The following is a 15,345-nucleotide window of genomic DNA, read 5'->3' as shown; positions in this document are numbered from 1 at the left end:
TGAGGCTCAAAATAAAGTAGAGGATGGTTCATTTGAGGGAAATGAGAAGTGTTATTTAAGAATGTAGTGTTTGACTCATGAGCTTAGGTGGCGTGTACAAAATTATATTACCATTAGAATTTGGATATCTAGATAATGATTTCAACAACTTCTCTAGGTAGAGGCTCTTGCATTTGTGCTACCTAAGACATTGCATTTTGACATATAACTCTTGAAGATTTCTTTCATATAGAGGCATCAATTTCTTGAAGGACTGTTTATCTTGGAAATTTCTTGGAGACCATGCAACTGAGCATATCCCTATTGGTGAAGATACCACCAAGGATCAATTGTCAGAATTGTATTACATATTTTTGTAGAGACAATTTGTATGGCATGCTTCCACTAACAATTTCCTAAGTTTGTGTGTGTGTGTGTGTGTGTGTGTGTGTGTGTGAGAGAGAGAGAGAGAGAGAGAGAGAGAGAGAGAGAGAAGTTGCAGCTCCTTATGGGCCTTCATTTGCCCATCAAAAGAAAAATATTGATGGAGGGAGAAAGAGAGGGTGATCAGGGGGTTGAACTCCAGTATGCAGGTGTGTGTGTGTGTGTGTGTGTGTGTAAGAGAGAGAGAGAGAGAGAGAGAGAGAGAGAGAGAGAGAGAGAGAGAGAGATTGTATTATCGTCCATGGAGGTCAAATATGACCCATGGGACCAAACAAAATTTTACAATGGCATGTTTATATGTGAAGACATGAGATACATATCAGTTAAGGACTGAGGGTCCATCAAGAGAAAAAATAAAGAGGAACAAAATATAAGGGGGAGCAGTTCAGGGGAGAGCCCCTTTTGAAGTTCGAAACTCCTGGATGATAGTTTTACCGCCTCGATAGACTGCCCATTTTCCTTGCTTGCAGGCTTCAGACATCTTCTTGAGCTCGTCCTTTTTTATTTTGAGTTGATTTATGGTCAACTCCTCAGTAATCCAAAGCTTTGTTCCTTTGAGGAGATGGGATTGACGTAGAAGCTTCACCCGCTCCTCTTTATCCTTGAAAGTAAGGACAGAATGCTCAGCACACACGAGTCGGTGTGTATCATTAATCCAAGCGATCATCTGTGGCTTGATGTTGATTGGTTCAAGAATGTCGTTGAGTTTCGTAATTGCTTCTTCAAGACTTATATCCTCAACTATGCACCACGGCGGAGGGAGTCCACCGATGTGTACCTTAAGGGCATTCTCTTCTTGAAGTCTTCGTTCGCAGAGCTCCTTTGTTACACAAGTCTGTACTTTGGCGATGGTTGTTGAATGTGCTTCGCTAACCTTTGCCTCAACCTCCTTTACCTTGTCGGTGGCGAGGTCAACCATAGAATTGAAGCTTTCTTCTAGCTTGCGGAGGTGAGATTTGAGCTCGAGGTTCTCTTCCAAGACTCGATCGAGAGCTGCTTAAAGCTTAGTAATTCACTCAAGTTTGATGGGGACTGCTACCACAGTTGCAAAACTCGATCGTGTTCTGGAAGGGGTCTTTGGGGTAGTCATGCGTATGCTTGGGAAGGTCAGCAAATCCACGGAGAGCTCAATGCAAGAATCCCTGCTAGGTTGTGGAAGACAGTAAGACCACAAAATTACAAAACTCCAAAGAAAACCTTTGGGTTTGCTATATGACGGGTGATGTGTTAGATTTCTCTGCGTAGGGCTCTGATGACCTACCACGGGCATACCTACTAGAGGTAGAGACCTTCTAATGAAGGTAGTGCAACAACTTGCATGCCTACAGAGGCTGCCGGAATTAGAGCCACGACCAGCATGCCTACGCCATGGTGCACTGTCAAAAACCTGCTGCAAAGATGGAGCGAGGCAAGGATTCTCTGTAGGCTTGTGTAGGGAAGGACTAGATTAAGACCCCCTCCCACAAGGCTACCCCTTGCCCAAGGGAGGACAACCTGAGAGGGAGAGCTCGCGAATCGTAATGAACCCTGAGAGAGAGAGAGAGAGAGAGAGAGAGAGAGAGAGAGAGAGAGAGAATTTTTAATATCATAGGAACACACTAAAAGATCTCAAATCTCTAACCTAACAAATCTTTAATTTAGGCCTTTGGTGATGGAGGCTTGGACTCCGCCCTTCTAGCTAGGACCCACTTTGCACGCATTACATCCACACAAGGATACACTCACATGCAAAAATCTCGCCAAGCTAATTCCAAGCTCATAGAGTGACTCAAATTCCTCATTACCTCCCTCACACACGTACACAATCTCTTTCCTTCAATCACCTGATACACAACTCAAGGAGGACACACATACACATCCGATAATATAGTAGATGACGCAAATGGGTAGAGAAGAACATAGAAAAATTTGGCTATGATTAACTTGAAGTTCAGTAGAGGCTTTTACAAATGATGGTGTAGCTCTTGACACGGCGCCCTATATATTTTCCCCAGCCCTACACATAGCCAGCCCTTCAAATGGTGTTCCTCCTCTGACTCTCAGCCCCTTCTTACGGCTCTCTCTCTCCAAGTATAACAGCTTGTGGCTCCCTTCAATCTCCCTCTACCTTGTAGACAATGCCCTTGATGGCGGCCCTTTTCTCTTGCTCACGACCCCTTCAAACTCACCATCTGGTAGCGCTTCCAAACAACTCCCTTCTTGTGAGCAGCCCTGCATGACCAAACTTGCACAGGCCTCTCGAGCTCCAACCTCCAATCTACCGTTCTTGACCTTGGCATGTTCACGGCCCCTTCACTCAGCAGATGGCGGCCGTCTTGGTCCTCCCCCTGCAAACTGACGGCCTTCGTGAGTGGCGCCACCTCTAGCGACCCCTTCCTCCTTTTTTTTTTGCAGCCAACTAGTGGTATCCCTTATGCAGCCACCCTCAATCACCTCCCCTCACTGGCCCAGCCCTCAGCCCTGTACCCCTCCTTCGGCTTGCCATCCTTGGCCCTCCCCAACTGGCGGTCCTCTCCTCCTCCAGGTGGCGACTTTCCCATGCAAACCTCTCATCTGGCGCCACCTTCTATTGCAAACAGACGACCTTTATTTTTTTATTTTGTTTAAAATAGCTCAAAGAGATTTTTAGCTTAGCTCTTGCTTGGCGATTTGTCCCACCACCCGGGAGCCCATCTCCACTCGAATCTTCATAGAAAGGACCTTTGCTCACACTGCTGATGACATGGCCACAACCGACCATAACGGAATACAATCGACTCTTTACAAAACCAAGTCCCAAAATATTTACTGAGAATATCATTATCGTCCCGATCGTCGACAAACATGAGCTGTCAAGACTTTCGATTATAAACTTGCTAGACATTGGCCTTTAAGTATATAAAACACTTGAGTTTGCTGAACACGATCAATCTCTGCATACATATCATGATATCATCGTGAGCGAGGATACCCACTCACCCAACTTTAGCACTTCTAAAAGACCCAATCAGCTGAGCCTGGAAGTCCTCTTTGGCATGCCAAGAACTGCATTTGGCATACATATCACAATTGGATCTATTGAACATTGCATTAATCACCTGCTCAAGAACTTTGCTATCTGCTTGGGAACCTCCATGTAAGGGCTTTTGAACTCTCCCTGGGCCGACCAGATTTGGCTACACCATCATTGCCCACCCCCTCGTTGAACATTCATGCTCAACCATAGCATTATTTAGGTAAAAGAAGTCTGTATAGAGAGAATGATATAAATAGCTACATATACTGCATAAGAAAAATGATATAGTGTCTATAGAAATAGGATAGAGACAGAGAGAAAAGCGTTTGCTACATCATCCGCTAGGATCAAACGGAAAGCTCAAAGCTTCCCCAATCATAGTGTAGGCTCCACCTCGATCAAAAACAAAATATTGACAGTGGCCATCCACCTGTAAAGCATGGACATCCATGCCTTTCTTTGCACTTGTAGGCCAATAGACACGCCACCCTTCCAGCTCTTCACAGCATGGAGCTTTTTCACCATGAATCCATAGTCCTTGCTGCCAACCATAAGAATACTTTCGACCACTTGAAGCACTAGTACCATTTGCAGCTATCATGTAATCTGCTAGAGAACTCTCCATCTCCATATCATCACCTTTATCATATGAGCATTGAAACCTGCATAGTACACCTTGCAAAACAACCTGGAACAACATAGCTATCAACAGCATAGCATAAAGTAGCCAAACCCTGCCATTTGCCTCCACCTGCTGCATAGACCAAGTAAACATGTTCCCTTTGCATACCTGCATCCAAATCTTCTAAACATGGCTCCAAAACCATATTTTCATACTCAAGAGCATGACCTGCTAAAGCTTTAACCCATTCTTCAAACACCTCATCACCTGCAAGGTTGGTGGCACCTTCCTCTTTGCATGGAGCACCACTCTCATAGGCTGTACTTGTATCAGTTTCCATAGAGTTATCTGCCGGAGCTAACTCTCCACGGCTACACACCAACTCCAAAACTTCAAAGTACCCCTCTACATGCTCACCAAGGCAAGGTTTCCCCACCCCCTGCATAGACAAATCAACTTGATGTAAAGTGTGAGCTTTGTCCTAAGGTGTGAGTCAAGGAGAGGAGAGTGGATTTATCCCACATACTGTGGAGCAAGGTTGTAGAGCTACTTAAAGCTCATTTCTTGAATCAATAAACAACAACTCATTTTGCACTACATGCTTGTCTATGGTGAGCTTGTGCTAAGCTAAGTCAATACTCAAGATTGTGTTTATGAGTCCAAGCTAATCCTATCTTGGAACCTAATTCACTTGAGTGATAAGCTTGCTTACACACACTCACACACTTGCACCATCTTTCTCTTTCATCCACCATAGCTAGCACGATCCAAATCCTAACATTTGGTATCAGAGCTTTGGTGTGCTAGCTAGGATTGTCATTATGCATTAGTGTGTGTTAATCATTAGCATCTCCATTAGATCGATTAGCATTGCATAATTGTTGTCATGGCCCATTAACAGTTTCATAATTAAGTTGCAAATCTCACTAATTAAGCACTAATCTAGCTATTCGTGGGCATGTCCTTGGCACACCCAAGAGGCCACTACCCTCCATGCCTAGGTAGACTTGATTAGAGAGAGGATTAGCATCATTTGGATTATATTTTAGATTGCATTTTTTGCGTCAATTTTTGCATCATTTGCCTCTAAAATTAAATTCATTAAACTCTTTTTCCTTTTGCATTGTTCACCTCATCTCGAAGCTCTCCTCGCAAGCTTTCCGTCAAGTCCACCCATGCCAAAATCGCATTTGATTTGCCTATCCTAAAGCTTGCTTGATTTTGGTCTCATACACACCCTCAAATCTCTGGATTTTTTTGCAGAACAAATCCACAGGGGCAATGTGTGTGTGTGTGTGTGTGCCTAAGAGGGCATTCAATGCTCATCAACTTTTTCCCACCCTCCTTGTAAGCCCACGTGGAGGAACGGCCCATTCTTTGGCGAAGTCAAACCCACAAGGGGCCGGCCACACACACACCAAGGCGCTCACCGGCGGACCTCAAAAGCCATTCTAGGCGCTTCTTGATTAATATTTCGGGTCCGAACGGACCCTAGCTGACCGGCGCCCGTGCTCCCCCTGGCCGACTGGCCGCCCGCAGCCGCTGCCTACCGATCGTCCGGCCACAGAGCTCCCCCGCGCTCAACTCGCCTTAACAAACCCTTTCGGATCCGCCCCTACGGGCCCCCCCCTTCCCACGGTGCTGCTTCAAAGGCTTCAAGCCCATTAACCTTCCAAGCGGGCAGTCCTGCCTCAAAGCCTCAAGGGCTCCCATCTTCCCACAAAGGGGTGCTCCCCATCCTAAGCACCGGGTCCCACTGCCTAGCATCTGGCCTCAAAACCCCAAGGCAAGGCTTTCTTAAGCCTCTGCTCCCATGGTGCTGGCCAAGCCTGCATAAGCTCCCTTCCCCGCAGCCTCCTGCCGTGCACCTCCAAAAAGTTCAAAGCTCCCAAGCTCAAGGCCTTGCTCCCACCAAACTGCAGCAAGACACCCCAAAGTTTTCAAATCTTCAAAAGGCATCTCCAGGCCAAATACACCAAGGTAAAACAAAGCTGTGAAGGGTGACTTCACCTCGAGTGAAGAGGTACTTCACATTTTATTAAGAAGACATTAAAATTGGAATCTTGCAGCCAAGCACGACACTTTCTTGCAATGTATGTAATTATATTTGTCTACATGGATGACATTATGTGCTTTTGTGATGGGATAGAAATTGGCATTGAAGAGTCTCCAAATCACTAAAATCTCTCCATGTGTGAAGAATTTGTGACAAATTGTATGAGAAATTTCGCATGCTTGGGCTCTCGGAGTATAACCAAGATGGAAGAGAGCATTAATTTTTGCATCAACCTTTTCATAGGATATTTTAGCATATTGTTGCATGTCATTATGACGCATGGAATAAATCCTGATTGTACCACAAAAAAGGGGACAGAAGTACTCATTCGAGGGGAGGATACAAAGTCAGACCATGAAGCAGTTAAAAGCAACAATAGAAGTAACGAAGACAAGAGACCTGACAGAGGATCAGCTCATAGTAGAAGACAAAAAGGACGAAGACGAAGGTAGCGTTTGTGAAGACCCATTTTGAAGATACAGACTTTCTACTTATAGGGGAGGACTTTTTTTCCTGTGTAGATACCAGCTTATCATCCTGTGTGGACATCACCATCCTTTGTGGATTGTTCTTGTGTGGATTTTACCATCCTGTGTGGATATCACCATCCTTTGTGGACTTTATTTTCCTGTGTGGATATCACCATCCTGTGTGGATTTTGTTAGCGTATGTGGATCATGCATCTTCAGTATCTTGTCTTAGTCCAAACCTCAAGGGGAGGATTGTAAAGTATGAGCTTTGTCCTAAGGTGTAAGTCAAGGAGAGGAGAGTGGATTTATCCCACATACTGTGGAGCAAGGCTGTAGAGCTACTTAAAGCTCATTTCTTGAATCAGTAAACAACAACTCATTTTGCACTACATGCTTGTCTATGGTGAGCTTGTGCTAAGCTAAGTCAATACTCAAGATTGTGTTTATGAGTCCAAACTAATCCTATCTTGGAACCTAATTCACTTGAGTGATAAGCTTGCTTACACACACTTGCACCATGTTTCTCTTTCATCCACCATAGCTAGCACGATCCAAATCCTAACACTTGACCTACCACAGCTTCTGTTCCTAGCTCTTGCAAGTCATCCTCAAAAACCTGCTCTTCAATCAGGTCTGATGCACGCATCAAAATTTGCACTTACTTCCTGCTGCAAGCCTTTGAGCTTTGCATCTTCTTCCTAAGCCAACACCACCTTTCAATACCTTTGTAGAAAGTGCTCTCAAAATCCAACCCAATTCTGCTTGCGCACATCTTCTAAGCCATCAAACCAAACTTTTGCTTTATCTCACAGCACCAAAGGTAGAGTCCGGAGCTTTGCTTCATCACCAGGCATCCGTAGTACCGTCAGCATAAATAGCTCAAAATTGGCTATCCAGTTGTCTGCATCTTCATCTCCTTTGAACACCGGACCAAACTCCTGCTTCATCTTGACTCACAAACACCTTGTTAGGAAGCAATCAGTGGATCCTCAGTGGGGGCACCACAAGATCGAAAGGGGGAAACGAGAAAACCACCAGCACACAATCTGAATGCCTCTCTATAGCCCAGTGATTTCACAGCACCCCTATCCCCTAGCAAACACACACCTAAACTCCCAATCTAGCAACGACTATTGTCCAAACTCGATCCCGACCAACCCTAATTGCATACACGTCCTATTCACAACACCTGTCATCATGGTTTCTACATACATGAATACCCACAAATCCTATGGCATGTGTAAGTTCTCCCTCTAGCTAGGATCCACTTTGCACGCATTACATCCACACAAGGATACACTCACATACAAAAATCTCGCCAAGCTAATTCCAAGCTCATAGAGTGACTCAAATTCCTCATTACCTCCCTCACACACGTACACAATCTCTTTCCTTCAATCACCTGATACACAACTCAAGGAGGACACACATACACATCCGATAATATAGTAGATGACGCAAATGGGTAGAGAAGAACATAGAAAAATTTGGCTATGATTAACTTGAAGTTCAGTAGAGGCTTTTACAAATGATGGTGTAGCTCTTGACACGGCGCCCTATATATTTTCCCCAGCCCTACACATAGCCAGCCCTTCAAATGGTGTTCCTCCTCTGACTCTCAGCCCCTTCTTACGGCTCTCTCTCTCCAAGTATAACAGCTTGTGGCTCCCTTCAATCTCCCTCTACCTTGTAGACAATGCCCTTGATGGCGGCCCTTTTCTCTTGCTCACGACCCCTTCAAACTCACCATCTGGTAGCGCTTCCAAACAACTCCCTTCTTGTGAGTTCTTGACCTTGGCCTGTTCACGGCCCCTTTACTCAGCAGATGGCGGCCGTCTTGGTCCTCCCCCTGCAAACTGAAGTGGCCTTCCTTTTTTTTTTTTTTTGCAACCGACTGGTGGTATCTTTATGCAGCCGCCCTCAATCACCTCCCCTCACTGGCCCAGCCCTCAGCCCTGCACCCCTCCTTCGGCTTGCCATCCTTGGCCCTCCCCAACTGACGGTCCTCTCCTCCTCCAGGTGGCGACTTTCCCATGCAAACCTCTCATCTGGCGCCACTTCTATTGCAGACAGACGACCTTTATTTTTTTATTTTGTTTAAAATAGCTCAAAGCGATTTTTAGCTTAGCTCTTGCTTGGCGATTTGTCCCACCACCCGGGAGCCCATCTCCACTCGAATCTTCATAGAAAGGACCTTTGCTCACGCTGCTGATGACATGGCCACAACTGACCATAACGGAATACAATCGACTCTTTAAACGACCGAGTCCCAAAATATTTACTGAGAATAGCATTATCGTCCCGATCATCGACAAACACGAGCTGTCAAGGCTTCCAATTTTAAACTTGCTAGACATTGGCCTTTAAGTATATAAAACACTTGATTTTGCCGAGCACGATCAATCTCTGCATACATATCATGATATCATCGTGAGCGAGGATACCCACTCACCCAACTTTAGCACTTCTAAAAGACCCAATCAGCTGAGCCTAAAAGTCCTCTTTGGCCTGCCAAGAACTGCATTTGGCATACATATCACAATTGGATCTATTGAACATTGCATTAATCACCTGCTCAAGCACTTTGCTATCTGCTTGGGAACCTCCATGTAAAGGCTTTTGAACTCTCCCTCCCCTAGGCCGACTAGATTTGGCTGCACCAACGTTTGCACAGACCTTCCATGTCGTAAGTGATCTTTCACCTCGGTGTTCGAAGCTCAGCAATTGCACATGTGTGCTCGTGTTTTGTCTATATACGTACGTGCATGCACACATATGCATGTGTGTACTGTGTGTGTGTGTGTGTGTGTGTGTGTGTGTGTGTGTGTGTGTGTGTGTGTGAGAGAGAGAGAGAGAGAGAGAGAGAGAGAGAGACCCACTTCCTTTGTGTGTGTATGAGAGACAAAGTTGATGTGCCATTTGTTGAGGTGTTGGAGCGTTGGAGTGTCCTACACGTGTTGTGTATGTGAGACACACACACACAGAACGTGACTTTGTGGATTGCAATCTTTTGTATGTGAGTAAGAGTAGTGAAAAATAGAGAATGGTCCATTTGATTTATCATGTGTGTGTGTGTGTGTGTGTGTGTGTGAGAGAGAGAGAGAGAGAGAGAGAGAGAGAGAGAGAGAGAGAGAGAGCATGTGTAAGTAAGAGAGAGCACCATTCGCTACATCCTATGTGAGTGTGTGTGTGTGTGTGTGTGTGTGTGTGTGTGTGTGTGTGTGTGTGTGTGTGTGTGTGTGTGTATGTGTTTATGTTTGATTATATCCCCATCAATATGATTTGTATAGTTAACATAACTAAACAAGACCTTATCGAAACAACCCTTCTATTATGACACCATGGATACCAATTTTAGTTTCACAAAAACAATCTTGCTTTTGATGACATAAACTAGCGATATTGATACAATGAATGAAGAAGAGATGCTAGTGCCCCCAGATGAATAAGACTGAGACCTATACCTGCCACCATCCAGAAATGACATCCAGTTAGAACTTATAATGCCTTAAATGGGAAGACAGGCACCAGGCAACCTCAGCCACTTGTTATCGTTGTCTCTTACCCAAGATTTTTCACTCACTCACCCACTTTCTTCTATTTGTGTATTTAATTCAGGGTTTTTAGCCTTCCTAGGCAGAAAGAGTCTATTTCTACATGGGGAGTATTTTGCAATTGATCACTGAATTGTTAATTTTTGGTTATTAATAAACTTGTGTTTCTCTGGACAAGTAACCGTTGACATCCTAGCAGTTTGCTTGTATTTGACAATTTTAGGTGTGGAGTCATCCTGTAAACAAACCATTCATGAGATACATGTCTATCTATCTCTTTGTTTATGCTTACATCCCAAAATTATATACAATCTGAAATTATACTTGACAATGCATCCAAGTTCTCTATGATAATATGCTTTTTTAATAGTCATTTTTTCAATTTTGTCGATTTTTTTTTGGTGCCTCGGCTATGATGTCTATTATTACAGATTACCCATACTTGCCATTATCAAGTTTTCTATGCCTAGATTGTGTACCACTGCTTTCTTACTTTATACAGCTTCATGCAATTTTTTTTCCAAAAAAAAAATCATTGTTTGACCCTATCTAAGTGTTTTTATTTTGTGTATACTTTCAACTCAACTTTTACTCACCAACTTTATATGCATGTATTATGTTTGACTACATCATCTGCAAATGCCTTGCATAACACTTTATCTATTCCATCTATACATGTGTAGTAAAACAAACCCGAACAAGTCTTTAACAAGTAACAAAACAACAGCCGTATCAAGTGTCTTATGTCGGAGTTAGGCGACTTGTTTTGGTCTGGAAATTTTTTTCAAGAGTTTCCTTTGTATTTTGTGTCTTTTTTCAAAACAACCATAGTTTCCAATGTCATATCAGTTACTGTATTGACCAAAAAACCATCATTCTTAACCATATGACCTACATATTATATCATTTAACCCCAAGTCCCGTAATCCATGCCTGCCTTCACATTCCAATCATATGCCAAAAAACCACATTTAAATTACATTTAAGAGACAGTAAGAAATTATCAAAAGGTGGAAACATATAGTACTTATCATTTTACCTATGCGAATGATGTTACCAATGTTTAGCATGATGATTATGTGTTATGTTGTTTATTACTTCCTTGTATATGTTTAAACCAATATCAGAATGTATCATATTGAAAACCTGAAATAACATGTATCTCAGTAGGCATCTAAACCTACCTGTGTGTTTGAGGCGGACGTCATCTTCTAAGCCTTTTGTTTGCTTCCGAACAAGTTCCACTGTGTAGTTTCGTCTTATTCTGGCCACCAGTAGAGAGAAGGGCTTTACTCCTTGCAACTGATCAAATGGCAGACTGTACGGTTTATCTACGCACAAATGGCAAGGCTGATACAACCAAGGGACAGTCAATGTGTGTGCGTTTGTATGCGCAGAGACACAGGATATGGCATCCATTTTGTTGGTATCCCAGTCACTATGTAGGCCTATCGGCAACCTCACCCGCTCTTGGTTGTGTGTGTGTGTGTGTGTGTGTGTGTGTGTGTGTGTGTGTGTGTGTGTGTGTGTGTGTGTGTGTGTGTGTGTGTGTGTGTGTGTGTGTGTGTGTGTGTGTGTGTGTGTGTGTGTGGAGATGGACCGATGACAGAGACGCTATGCCAGCGATGATGGGGCGATGATAGAAGATGCCCAAAAAAATGACGCACGCTGCACAGTTTTGCGTTTCTAGCGTTTGTGCAATGACGCTTTTATAAGCATGGCCATTTTGCTAGCCAAGTGGGGTAGTTAAATGTTTAGCATGTGAAGTCTCCAGTTGCCATGTTATCCGGTGCTAAGATGCATTATACTTATTTGCCAGCTACCTTAGTAGGTTCTTTAGCCTTCGTTTCCGCACCGTACGGTAGTACCCCTCAAACATTTTGTAAACACTCGTGAATATTGTATTTGACCAGTTCAGACTCGTACTGTTTTACAGGGAGGTTCCCTATTTCCACTCAATGCCATGACTGGGATTTTGGTATTCGTTTACCCTTATGGAGACAAAAAAATGAACTCATTTATTCATAAAAACCTTTATTACAATTGATAAGTCTCATAACAACATTGCCTTCTGATCAGCCTGTCATTCCAAAACCATTTTGTATTGTAGTGTCTTCAGTGCCATATGGCCTACCACTGGATTACTTTGTGGTATATGTCTTTTACCCTGCTGTATGTTTGGAGGATGTCGTCTTATTCTAAAAGATAAACCATTACAAAACCTTTACAAGGGAATTTTGATTGCACGGATTTTTTTACTATGTACATCCTTAGTGGAGGGAGTGAGGGAATGGGACTTTTTTCTAATCTGTACTTGATGGGGTGTGTGTGTGTGTGTGTGTGTGTGTGTGTGTGTGTGTGTGTGTGTGTGGCCCTCCCCCATCATGGGAAAAAGATCCACTTGGTGGGAAATAGGCCACCAAGTGGACCTACTCCCCACCAATATGTTTACTCAGATCACTTGTATCTATTCTGATTCCAAAGAATTGGTTGTGTCTTAAAAATTGTTCAATGTGATGTATCAACATCTATTTTTGAAACCATTTCCATTGAATAATTCAATGAGCTTTTGTATATCGATGTGTGTGATGCATTATATATGATAGGAAGTATTTGTGACATGCATACCTTTGTAGCATTTTTTATGGGTCTATTGCTTTTTGCATGTATGAACGAGATATTTTGACATGGTAGATTATCCTTTTTCCAATATGTACAAGTGGTATACTAGCCCACAAAAGGTCGCACTAGTTGAATTTTTGTTGAAAGATATGATGTAGAATATGGTTCAAATGTGGGCTTGATATTAATAATATCGTGGGTAAATGGTAAATGGGTCGTATTCAGATAGAGGTTTATTGTGACTAATGCCATCAAGAACAAAGCTATTGTTAATAAACAACAGATCATCCATGAACCTCCATGAGTATAAAAAAGCCGCCAGCATATCCATTTTCCCTAGTCCAGACAGTTTGCGTATAAAATCAATTTCAAACCATGCTAAATACACGTTACACCATAGTGGTGAACATGAATATCCCATTGGAATGCCTTTAACTTGGTTAAAGATATTTTATTTAAGTATTGATATACAATTGTCCAATAGAAATTTGTTTACCGTACGAAAAAAATCAAAAGATAATTTTACATCTCTGAGCGTCTTTGTGAGGAGCATTTTGTTTCTAGATTTTTTTAACCCTTTATATCCCATTTTGCTTACCAGTTTGATAAGTTGATCTAGTCTGTCCATAAGATCATACTCCCCAAAATATGGTTTGGCTTCGTAACATGCTTTTATGTCAAACGTGTCTGCAGACAATATCTCCTTAGGTAGATTAATCAAGAAATTGTACTGATTACTGATAATCCAGTAACAGTTTGTCGTGATTTTTGATATTGTTTTTATCTTCTTATGATAGCCTTCTGCATACTCTCTCAATCCTAAGTTTAATCCTTTTAAGAACAAGGCCAAACGATTGGTCATGGGTGAGAACACAAAGTTGTGGGCATTGGTAATCCATCGGAATTCATTTTTACAGTGTATTTTAAAGTTACCCATGAGGTAAGGTAAATTAAGTGTATCAGGTTCTACTATGCAAAAGTTTCTTGAGAATTTCATGAGCTCTGCTATTATATCCTCTTCAGTGTCTGACAAGGGGTTGAATTTGATCGAATTGATTCGAGTTTGAGCTGCCATTCTGGCGAGTTTTTTACATATGAACATAGGTTTTTGACTTGATTTATCTAGCCCACAAATAAAGAGGTTCTCTAATAAGAAGTTTATCTCATCTAAAATAACCTCATCTAGAAGCCAAGATTCTTGGTTGACTATATGGTTAATAAATAGGTAAGCAAAATTTTCTCGAAGTTTTTTCTGATGAAATCATGATGTTCAGGTATTACTATAATACCAATAATTTTGCATACCTTTTCCCATGCTATCTGAAATTCTTTAGCAGTTTTCACCCAATCAAGAGGTACTTGTGGTATATGACTAAGAACTTTTCCAACAAACTCCCGAAGTTTTGGATGATGTGCAATTTTGGGGTCTGTAGTCAATATGTGACTACCAAATGTTTCAAATTCTGTGCAAAATGATGTGAACCGTTTATGCGTAACTCAGCAACAAATGTCTGATGTCTCAAAAGGAATAGCAAACATGGACCAAGGTTTGTACAAAATAGTTTGTAAATTCTTTGTAAATTTCCATCCAAATTGAATTTTAAAATATGCTAAAGTTCGAGGAATAGAAAAATGTACTAACATATCTTGAAAGAATTGATGCGGATGAATGAAATCCATAAACTTATTGTGGAATGTTAAATGAATGTATCTACCATGAGTTTTTCTATTTTGAACAAGATGTTTCAATCCATTGACTTTATGAAAAAGAGATCTTATCTTGTTCACTGTTGGCGTTGAATTCCAAGGTTTTTGGAGTATCTCCAATATCATCGGATCCTCGAAATATTTAAGGTCTTTTGGTTGCCGTAGATGAAGAGCTCCCAGGTGTGTTCATGAGGCACTTCATTGGATCCTTACCTTTAGATGGTCTCAAAAGAGACTCAATGGTGGTGGCAATTGGTGTGTTTGTTAGCCTTGGAAGTAGCTGTGTCCCTGGTATGTATACTGCTAATGTTCGAGTAGCTTCAAGCATGTGTTCATGAAAGACATAGTATACTATCAAGGCATGCCGTATTTCGAGGGGTATGGATGCCACCCACCCGATGAAGGCGTACAGTTGAGCTGGCCCAAATGAGTATTTGAAGAACTTAGGTATGTTTTGAAAAACGTACCAAATGAGATGGTCAACCCATAGAATAGACTCTATGCAACTAGAATTGATGTCTTGCTTCTTGCAGTTACAGTTAACAAAGGGGCGGAAAGTTGTTATATAGGGGGTATTGAATAGTGCACCCCCCAAGCTCACATAGATCAAGCTTTGTGCCAAACATGGCACATAGCATACATCTTGCAACATGTGTGATGCACCACTCGGCAATGATAGCCTGGCATCTCCTGTACAACCTATGTCATTCACTAAACCATCAGCTAGACACACACGTCTAACCATACCACTAGTATATGTGCTAAACCACTCACGACTCCATGTGACATGAAATCTAGCACTTGCATCTAGTATCAAATGCGAAGGTAATGTGTCGTCAAAAACCAACATAAGAAATTTAGGAGTAAACATGGAAGAAAAATCAACATCTATGTCA

General features: G+C 42.2%; 1 pseudogene; it reads right to left on the bottom strand.

Annotated features, from left to right (window-relative positions):
- Positions 1–3,752: 3,752 nt before the first annotated feature.
- LOC147419595 (uncharacterized) lies at positions 3,753–4,485 on the bottom strand (annotated as a pseudogene).
- Positions 4,486–15,345: the final 10,860 nt, after the last annotated feature.

The sequence above is a fragment of the Adiantum capillus-veneris genome, chromosome 29, assembly GCF_014529385.1.
Source record: "Adiantum capillus-veneris isolate H3 chromosome 29, ASM1452938v2, whole genome shotgun sequence".
NCBI classification, from domain to species: Eukaryota; Viridiplantae; Streptophyta; class Polypodiopsida; order Polypodiales; family Pteridaceae; genus Adiantum; species Adiantum capillus-veneris.
The sequence above is the reverse complement of the archived record's forward strand: the minus strand, read 5'-3'. Positions and strand labels throughout refer to the sequence as shown.